Below are 8801 nucleotides of genomic sequence, written 5' to 3'. Positions count from 1 at the left end.
ACCTGAAGTGCACTTTTGCGCCCTTGCCATCAGTCTATTTCATAGCTTTTCACCCTTTATGGTACCTGCTCTCCTGGTTGATGTCGCGGCGTGTGACTCCTTACTTCATGATCGCCCCCAGCGTTCTCCTGTCTATCGTGAAGGAGAGAAAAGCAAAAGAAGTGGTAGATTTGGCAACACAGTGCTTCCAACCTACATAAATAGCCCACAAAAGTCATGCGAGGCGCCCTAGCCTATCCTCTGCAACTGTATCTAAACGATGTTGTTTCATGATGTTATAAACTGGTTCTCCTGGAGCCATTTTAATAGATATTTAACGGAGCCCCTTATGAAAGCGTTGTAGCGTTCCTTTTTTGCTGCTGCAGCTGACGGTATAATACGCCTCAGCGACGCCTCAGCGACGCCTCAGCGACGCCTCAGCGACGCCTCAGCGACGTAACGTACGAAGTTGCACCAGCTTTGCCAGCTCGTTCATCGCACAGCAGCAAGCGCAGCGACGTTGGGCATGTGATGCGAATGAAGCCGTACTACGAGCGATCCCCCGACTGACTTTCAGGCTGCATGTAGTCTATTCTGTGATGTCAGACTCATGGTGTAACTCATGGGCGCTTTTGCTCCCCGCTCTTCAGTCTGACAGTAACACCGCATCGGGGCGATGACCCAGAGGAGGGGGCAGTGACACGTCGATTCGAAGTGGAAAAAGAAAGAGCGCAATCGGTAGAGGTCGACGACGCTGAAGTGTAGGTCCGTTTTATGGTGCCATCTTTCCCTTGTTCTGCTCTCGGTGCCCTCGTTCAGCCGGTGCAGTTCCCTTTCAGTGTAACAACTGTTACAATATGTCGGACACCTTTCCTTTCCTGTTGGAATGTTCTTCCCGAAACAATCCAAAATGAAACACAGATCGGTGACCAAGTAGACCTTTAGTTTGGGGTATTGCGTATTTACCTCTGGAGTGATTCGTACAAGCAAAATGAGCCTGAGATATTGAAGTCCTCACACGCCATGCAACCATTATGGGGAGCTGTAGAGAATTTGTGGCCGCCTCTCGTTTCCTAGTCGTGAGTGATTCTCAATAAAGCCAGCTATGGTGCAAGCTTCCCTTCATGATTTTGAGGACATTGAGAGATACGAGCTGGTGGTGATCTTGCCTTTGCCTTTACAGTGTAGGCTAGCCTCGCCCATTTCTAATTGAGCAGACAAGAAAAGCGGAATGAGGGGCTCGTTATAAATATGACAGAAGCCAACAGCCACAGAAACCAAGGGGCACAGGGGATCTTTAATTACTTTATTTTTTGTGGTGTTAATCAATTTATAATATTACTGAATATGTTATCGCTTAAAGCTAATTGATTAGAAAAGCAGAACAAAAAACAACCACATGCCGCCGGGGGGATCCGAACCCACGACCTCCGAATTACGCGTCCGGTGCTCTACCGCTGAGCTACGGCGACGGCTGTTAAACCTGCTTTCGGGGGTATTTGTGTTTACAAATAACCTAACCTTGGGATTGCTCACCAGCGCCACCCACGTTCTTAAGCGGCGGACGTAGCACGTCCTAAGTTACCGCTGATGTGACGTAGAACGTCCTCGAACGGCGAGGGTGTAAGCTGTGTGAGAACCCTCTTATGCTTCCTAAGGCATCAAGGCTGCCAGAACCGAGGCCCTCGTTAAGCAATTAAGCAGACAAGGAAAGGGGAATGAGGGGCTCGTTATAAATATGAGAGAAGCCAACAGCCACAGAAACCAAGGGGCACAGGGGAGGTTAGGTTATTTGTAAACATAAATACCCTCGAGAGCAGAAGGTTTAACAGCCGTCGCCGTAGCTCAGCGGTAGAGCACCGGACGCGTAATTCGGAGGTCGTGGGTTCGGATCCCACCGGCGGCATGTGGTTGTTTTTTCTTCTGCTTTTCTAATCAATTAGCATTAAGCGATAACATATTCAGTAATATTCTAAATTGATCAACACCACAAAATAAATAAATTAATTAAAAATCCCCTGTACCCCTTGGTTTCTGTGGCTTTGGCTTCTCTCATTTCTAATTGAGTTAGGAATAGACGGTTTGTACTGCCTGGTACCGCCTGAAAAATTGTCCCATCGAAGAGTATCTCGATGCATACTACAAGCCGCTGTGATGCGACCACTTATTTTCGAACGAACGCATGAAAAGTTGTGATAAAAATTCCTAAAATTTGGCATGCTGAAAAATCTACTTGCGCTTACAAAAATGAGCGTGGATTTCTGGTATTTGAACACTCTAACTTCTGTGGAGATATTATTCTACCTGTGTTCCACTGCTAGTGAATGAAAAATTTATCCCAGGATTTCGTATACTTGGAGCACTTCAGCGTAGGCACTGCGAGGTCATTGTATTGTGCATCGCCTACTTTGTGTGCGATATTGAGTCCGCTATGTTACGCGGTCGTAAAGCTGTTACTCTCAATCTTAGTCGCTAATGTTGGGGACAAATTTCAATATCCACTTCTCCTAATGTTACCGGTGACTGAGTGTTTTTTTTTTAACATTCTGCAAATAAGGATACAAAAGTGGAGACCCATCGCAAAATTGATAGAGAACAGTCTGTTCTATGTCAGGCGCTCTCTCCTACTTGAACTGCGGTTACTGCACTTCTATAGAAAAACTTTTGCACCTGTGCAGGGAAGCCCACGCAAGAAATAACGTATTCAGAAGCACGGTCAGCGGCATCAGGGGATGTTATGTGTCGGCATGAAACCTTTTCGTGTACATGGCAACCACTACGAGTTTCTATATTTCACATAACGTCCGTTGGCTACGCCCCGCAAAAAGCACACGTCACCATCGCCTACGCGTTCCAAGTAGTTTTCCTCCAATTGAAAAACGAAATAGCGCATGAATGCAATGGGTCTTCACATGTAAGGGGAGGAGGGATAACCGCAAACTTGACAGGACTGAAGATCGAGAAGAGGACAGGACGAGCGGTAACTAGCAACTGAAGTTTATTGAAAAAAGACATGTTGCAGCAAAGGTTGCATCTGCGCATAGCGTACGGGAACTAAGATAGAGACACGTGGAACACACAAGATAATTAATGATATACATCGAAACGAACAAGAAACGAACAAAAAACAAAGAAATGTCCGTCACAGGTTTAACAGAATCCGGGTCTCTTTATCTAAAAGCGCCACGGAAGGCTCACTCACACACATATCAAGCCCAAGTTTGCGCATGTGTGCCGCTTCTAAAATTTCCCTTTCGAGCCTCGACCGGCCCCTTCCGATGATGGTGGCTTTGTTGAACTGTGGGTAGCAGCCATCGCATTCCCTGCAGTGTCTCGGCAGATTTGCGCCATTATCAGGTTTCAAGGAGCGGAAGTGCTGTCGCAGCCTATCGTTTAGACATTGACCCGTCTGGCCAACGTATACTCTGCCGCATCGCAACGGGAACTGGTATACCACATCAGTGGCACAGTTGACATATCTGTGCTCATGCTTCGTCGTGCACGCGACCCTGCGCTTACCTTCCGCCACGCGCCCGCAGAGCTGCGATAGCTTGCAAGGGGCTGTAAAAACAATCTGAATGCCTTGCCTACCTGCCACCCTCTTGAGGTTATGGGCCATCTTGTGCACATAGGGCACAACTTCAAGCGGCCTTTTGTCCAGAGGGATCGCCTCCTCTTGGCCACGCACCTTGTTCCGCAGTTTCCACAACAGAGATTCCGCCACTGCTTGGAGAACGGGTGGAGGAAAGCCTGACTGCAGCAACTTATCCACTTGGCCCTGAAAACTACCTGCAGCTTTGTGCTGGCATGACTTCAAGAGAGCTGACCTCACACAGGTCATGGCTATGCCTCTCTTAATTAGTTTGGAGTGGCAGGAAGAGAAGGGTAACACGGCCTTTTTTGAACGCGGCCTGTAGGCCCAGCACACGTGGTCATTGGCGCTAAAAGAAAGCTGCAAGTCTAAAAACTGGATGCACTGATCTTGCTGTTTTTCAAGGGTGAAGTTTAAGGAATGGGAACTATGTTTGAAAACCGCGAGAACGTCCCCCGCGACTGTGTCATGACAGGCTTCGTGGTCAACATTTAAAAGGATAAAGAGACCCGGTTTCTGTTAAACCTGTGACGGACATTTCTTTGTTTTTTGTTCGTTTCTTGTTCGTTTCGATGTATATCATTAATTATCTTGTGTGTTCCACGTGTCTCTATCTTAGTTCCCGTACGCTATGCGCAGATGCAACCTTTGCTTCAACATGTCTTTTTTCAATAAACTTCAGTTGCTAGTTACCGCTCGTCCTGTCCTCTTCTCGATCTTCAGTCCTGTCAAGTTTGCGGTTATCCCTCCTCCCCAACATGTCTGACCAACTGGCCCAAAGCTTCCCCTTGTTGAACTTCACATGTAACTTTTTGATGATAATGGTAATGATGAAAAAATTTGATTCAGTAAACAGCTTTGCGCTCTCTGAAATGGGAGGGACCCTTATTCCAGGGTCCCTACGGCCTTAGCTGGTTGCCGCATCCGCTGAACCAGCTCTCTTTGGTCCTCTAAGCTGGAAAGCACGGCCCACTGCTCAGGTTGTGGGTCTCAGATTTTTGCCGCGGCCTGCATGCTTTGGCAAGCCTATGTAACATGATGTAACCTGCCCCGCATAGCGGGTGTGTTCGGGTGTATTGTGAGGTGTATGGGGTGTGAGAGGCTGAGACGTAAGTACGTGTTCGTCTGTAGCTGCCTCCAAGCTACGGCTTCTTCCCAAGCGATCTTTTTGAGCGCGGGGGGGGGGGGGGGGGAGGGGTCGATTCGCCGACATAGCTTTGTGGTGGTTATGGAATTCATTGTAATGCTGGAGGACGGGCTCCGAGGCTGCTCAGTCTTCTTGCGGGGCGTGGTTAGTGGGAGTCTATGCTTTATGCGCGTTGATGGTGCGCTTCACTATAGTGACCACTTTCCTTGCAGGGTTCGGAATTCATTAATCCATGCTTATGAGACAAAAAAAGCGCATCGGCACATTAGTGCGATCAGCGGCTTTTACACGAGACACAAACTAGTCTATCACAAATCGCAATTTCGCAGCGCCCAAAAAAAATCTAGCCTGCATTTCAGTACGCCGCACGTCCAGGCACTGAGCGTTGATAAACGCTTCTTTTGCATTTTCTCTCGCTGTGTAACTAAGTGCACTTTAGCTCTGTGAAAAATAACTTCATAGAAAATTCGTAAACAACTAAGGAAAGAACTGACCCAGAAGTTAGGATTACTCCTAGCATTCACGCTGAACGAAAAGCGATGGGAAGAAAAAACACCAGAGTAAATGACTTAGTGACTGTCGCTATGCTTACGTCACGGGGTTCCTTCCGGTAAATCTAATGTCCTCTTCCTAGTTCGTGTCGCCGCGAAAAGTACTACTACTCCGAAGTACACTGAAAAAGGGGCCACTTCGGGCCTTATCCGCCGAGGAACGCCTCTGATAAGCTGCTCTCTTATTATGGGGCTGATACTTGACCATTGAAGCCCCCTCTCCCCCCCCCCCCCCCATACTGACAAGCACCTGAATGTTTTCTTATCTATCTCAAGCCATTAAGTCTGCCGTGTTTGCACTCTGTCTGACCGTTCACCTTTGTGGCAGCCCTAAAACGTTCCTGTCCAGTGATAAAACTTTGCTACATCTTTTTTCGCCCTTGTGAGTTCTTTTGCTTGCTGTCAACACAGCCGTGTTGATTCAGAGGTCAAGACAAGGGGGCGAACAAACTTAGCGCTAGATAAGCAGCGATGCCTGTTTGTTGCTACTTACAACGCTGCGAGTACAGAGCCACAAATACACATATGTGAGTTAAGAGGTTCCAGCAATGGGTGGAATTATACCCTCAATAAACAAATAGCACTGCTTTAACGTAGTTAAACTTAGCAGGCGTGTGAAAGTATGTGTTTAACATGATGGCTCATGGTTTTGGTTTGCTGAGTCGTCGGCACGTCTGATCTGAAAAATTTATTTCTGGCTTCTGGTTGTTGCTGTCAAATTGGTTTTTAAAGGATCAAAAAGCGGAGTTCCTGTTCTGTACCGCTTGCTAAGTCTCTGCAGTCAACTTTTATTACACATTATTTCTCGATTCCGCATGGGATTTGCACTTCGCTTGACGACCTTCTTGAATGGAATAAATTTAGCAATACAAGATTTAACTGCATTGCAGAATCCCAACCAAGCACCGTCGACATCATTGTTAACAAAGCTAAGGCGCCGGTATTCGAAATTATCAATAATCGCGACATCGTCAGCTCTACTGAAGTTTCTGGAGTTGACTATTTTCAAGGTTTCATCAGTCTTGTCACTGGTGATCTGCCAGCAAAAACCTATTAATTTTTGGCCGGAGATGCCACGCTCAACATGCAGCGTTCTGACATTTAACAACTCGCTTAAAGTAACAGGTCTAGGATGCCTGAACCATGTGTACAGTCTTTTACAGCGTGTTCAAGTATGAGAGAGAACATCACGTCTAGAATGAAAACTTTAAACGCATAATGACCATTGCTCAATTCATTCCAATTAACAGAAGGAAAACAAAAATAAACGGTTATAATAAAATGTTTACTATGAAATATCAGCAAGTAGCCATAAAGCTTTCTCAAAAATAACTTATACGAATCCGGCGCGCGATACAAAAGGAGGAAGTCTACCTACAATTACACACATTAAAAACCCAACTTTCTCGGTATTGTAACTGATCGATTTTAAAAACGTCCTCCACGGAAAGTCCTGTCTCTTCTCTGTATTTTATATTCTCGTTGTATAATCTCATCATCGCTAATCATCTCGTGCAACCAAGTTTCACTTAGGACGCAGATGTGTGGGTCATATTTCAGTAACAGGTGTTCAAGTTCATCCATTTCCTTAATTATGCTTCTAGCCTTCAAAGATATCAAACGAAGCTCGTGTGACCTTTACTGCTTACAGGATGGAAGGTTGGGCGTGTTGTGTGCCGTTATCGCTACAACCCAAAAGACAAGGTCGAGACGAGTACATAGACACTGCGCTGAACTTACAACTGAGCTTTATTGATGGTGTGTCACTGCTTAAATAATCTGGCGGACAATGTCGAATGAAAATACACACACATACAAATGACAAGAATGACACAACAAGAGCTCATCACGCGGCAACTGTGACTCATGACCAGCTGTGCGCATTTTCCTAGCGATCTTTAAGAAAGCGTAGTTCTTTATGTGACCCAGATATTGAGGTGGTGCTTACGCATTGGTCTTGGCGTCTATGAATTTCGAAGCATTTAATATTCTTTCTTGTGAATTTGATGCGCCTATCTGTCAAAACTTCGCACTGACTGCAAATGGGGTAACAGGGTCTCCTTTTCCTCCTTTCATCTTACTGAGCAGTCCCTGCTATCAATGCCCAGGTGACCGGCCACGGTGTTGCTCACGTCGTTATTGTGTCCCCGTAGCCGGTCTTTGAGACATCTACCAGTTTGTCCGGTGTAGTGTTCGCCACGTGACAGCGGAATCCTGTAAACAACATCGCTAGTTCACTATACAAATATTTTTGGTGCTTCCTGGCGCAGCCTGCCTTGCTTGAGCTGCAAGAGTGTACCATGTTACAAGGCTATGAGGGCTTATCGGGCGCAGAATAAACAACATCCACATTGACGCGTGAGCCCACCCTCTTGAGGCTGGGTGAAATCCTACGTAAATGTTTTTCTTTTTGCTTTTAGGTGGCGCGACAGATTCTTTGGGACAGAGATTAGAAGATAAGTTGGGTATCCAGCTGCCTTCAGCCGCTCTACCTGATTTCGAAAACTGTCTTGCAATGCACGATTTCTCCAAGGTGTTTCGGAAACAATTTTCCTATGCGATGGTTGACAAGTTTGGAATTAGCAGAAGGGAAGGGCGTGAGAGACTTATGGCTCCTAGGCTCGTATCGCCAGAACACATGGTAATCACAGAAACGCATGGAGAGGTCTAAAAACCTTACTGTTCCTTCAGAGGGCAATTCATGGGTGAAGGCATGCGCGTCTAGGAACTTAGAAAAAAATCGATAAAACTTTCGTGACAAAGGCCTCTGCGTCAGTAACTTTACAACTCATAAAAGCTGTGCCACCTGTGTTAAAGCGGGTCGGGGATTAGAGAGGCGCATAGCTTCTCTGTCGACTAGCCCCCATCAGCTCACGTTAGTGCGGAACTAAGAAAATAAAAGTAGGAAGTCAGCTAAGAAATCAAAATTAATTAGGCGCAAAAGCACTTGTCAATGTATTGGTTCGTTATTATGGGGAAAAGTAGCAGCTATCAGTATTATTATTGCAGTAGAGGTATTACATTTTATAGTGGGCCGTCAGATATAGATAACTGGAAGTGCAACCAGTGTCAACCAGTAACTACTGCTAGTTTAGTGAACAACAACCACATGCGAAGGTTCTGAAGAGTGTCGCCATCAGGGGCGTTAACTGCAAACAGTTGCAACCTAACTGGCACTAACTGCTGCGCTCTGTACGCCGGGTCGTATTGAAAACACTTAAAGGCTGGATGCGTGCATGTTCCAACACAATAAAACTGTGCGCACGTTGGTGCCCTCCACTTCCAGTTATATACCAAATACCATTGGAAGACGCTAGCGCGTGCAGATTTCGTCCGTGCAGTAGGACTTGTAACAATCTATGCGTTGTCCTGCACCTAACATAGTAACATAACATAGTAAAAAAAGCTTAAACATCATACGTCAGTGCCGTGCGTCCATGCTCAACATTTTCATTGCCAGCATCGGCACAAAACAACAGCAACGCGAGGCTGTAGAGCAATCATTTTCGTTACCGACATGCAGACACGTTGC

Source organism: Amblyomma mixtum, chromosome 2, assembly GCF_055824585.1.
Source record: "Amblyomma mixtum isolate Tamu chromosome 2, ASM5582458v1, whole genome shotgun sequence".
Taxonomy (NCBI): domain Eukaryota; kingdom Metazoa; phylum Arthropoda; class Arachnida; order Ixodida; family Ixodidae; genus Amblyomma; species Amblyomma mixtum.
Note: the sequence above shows the minus strand (reverse complement) of the source record.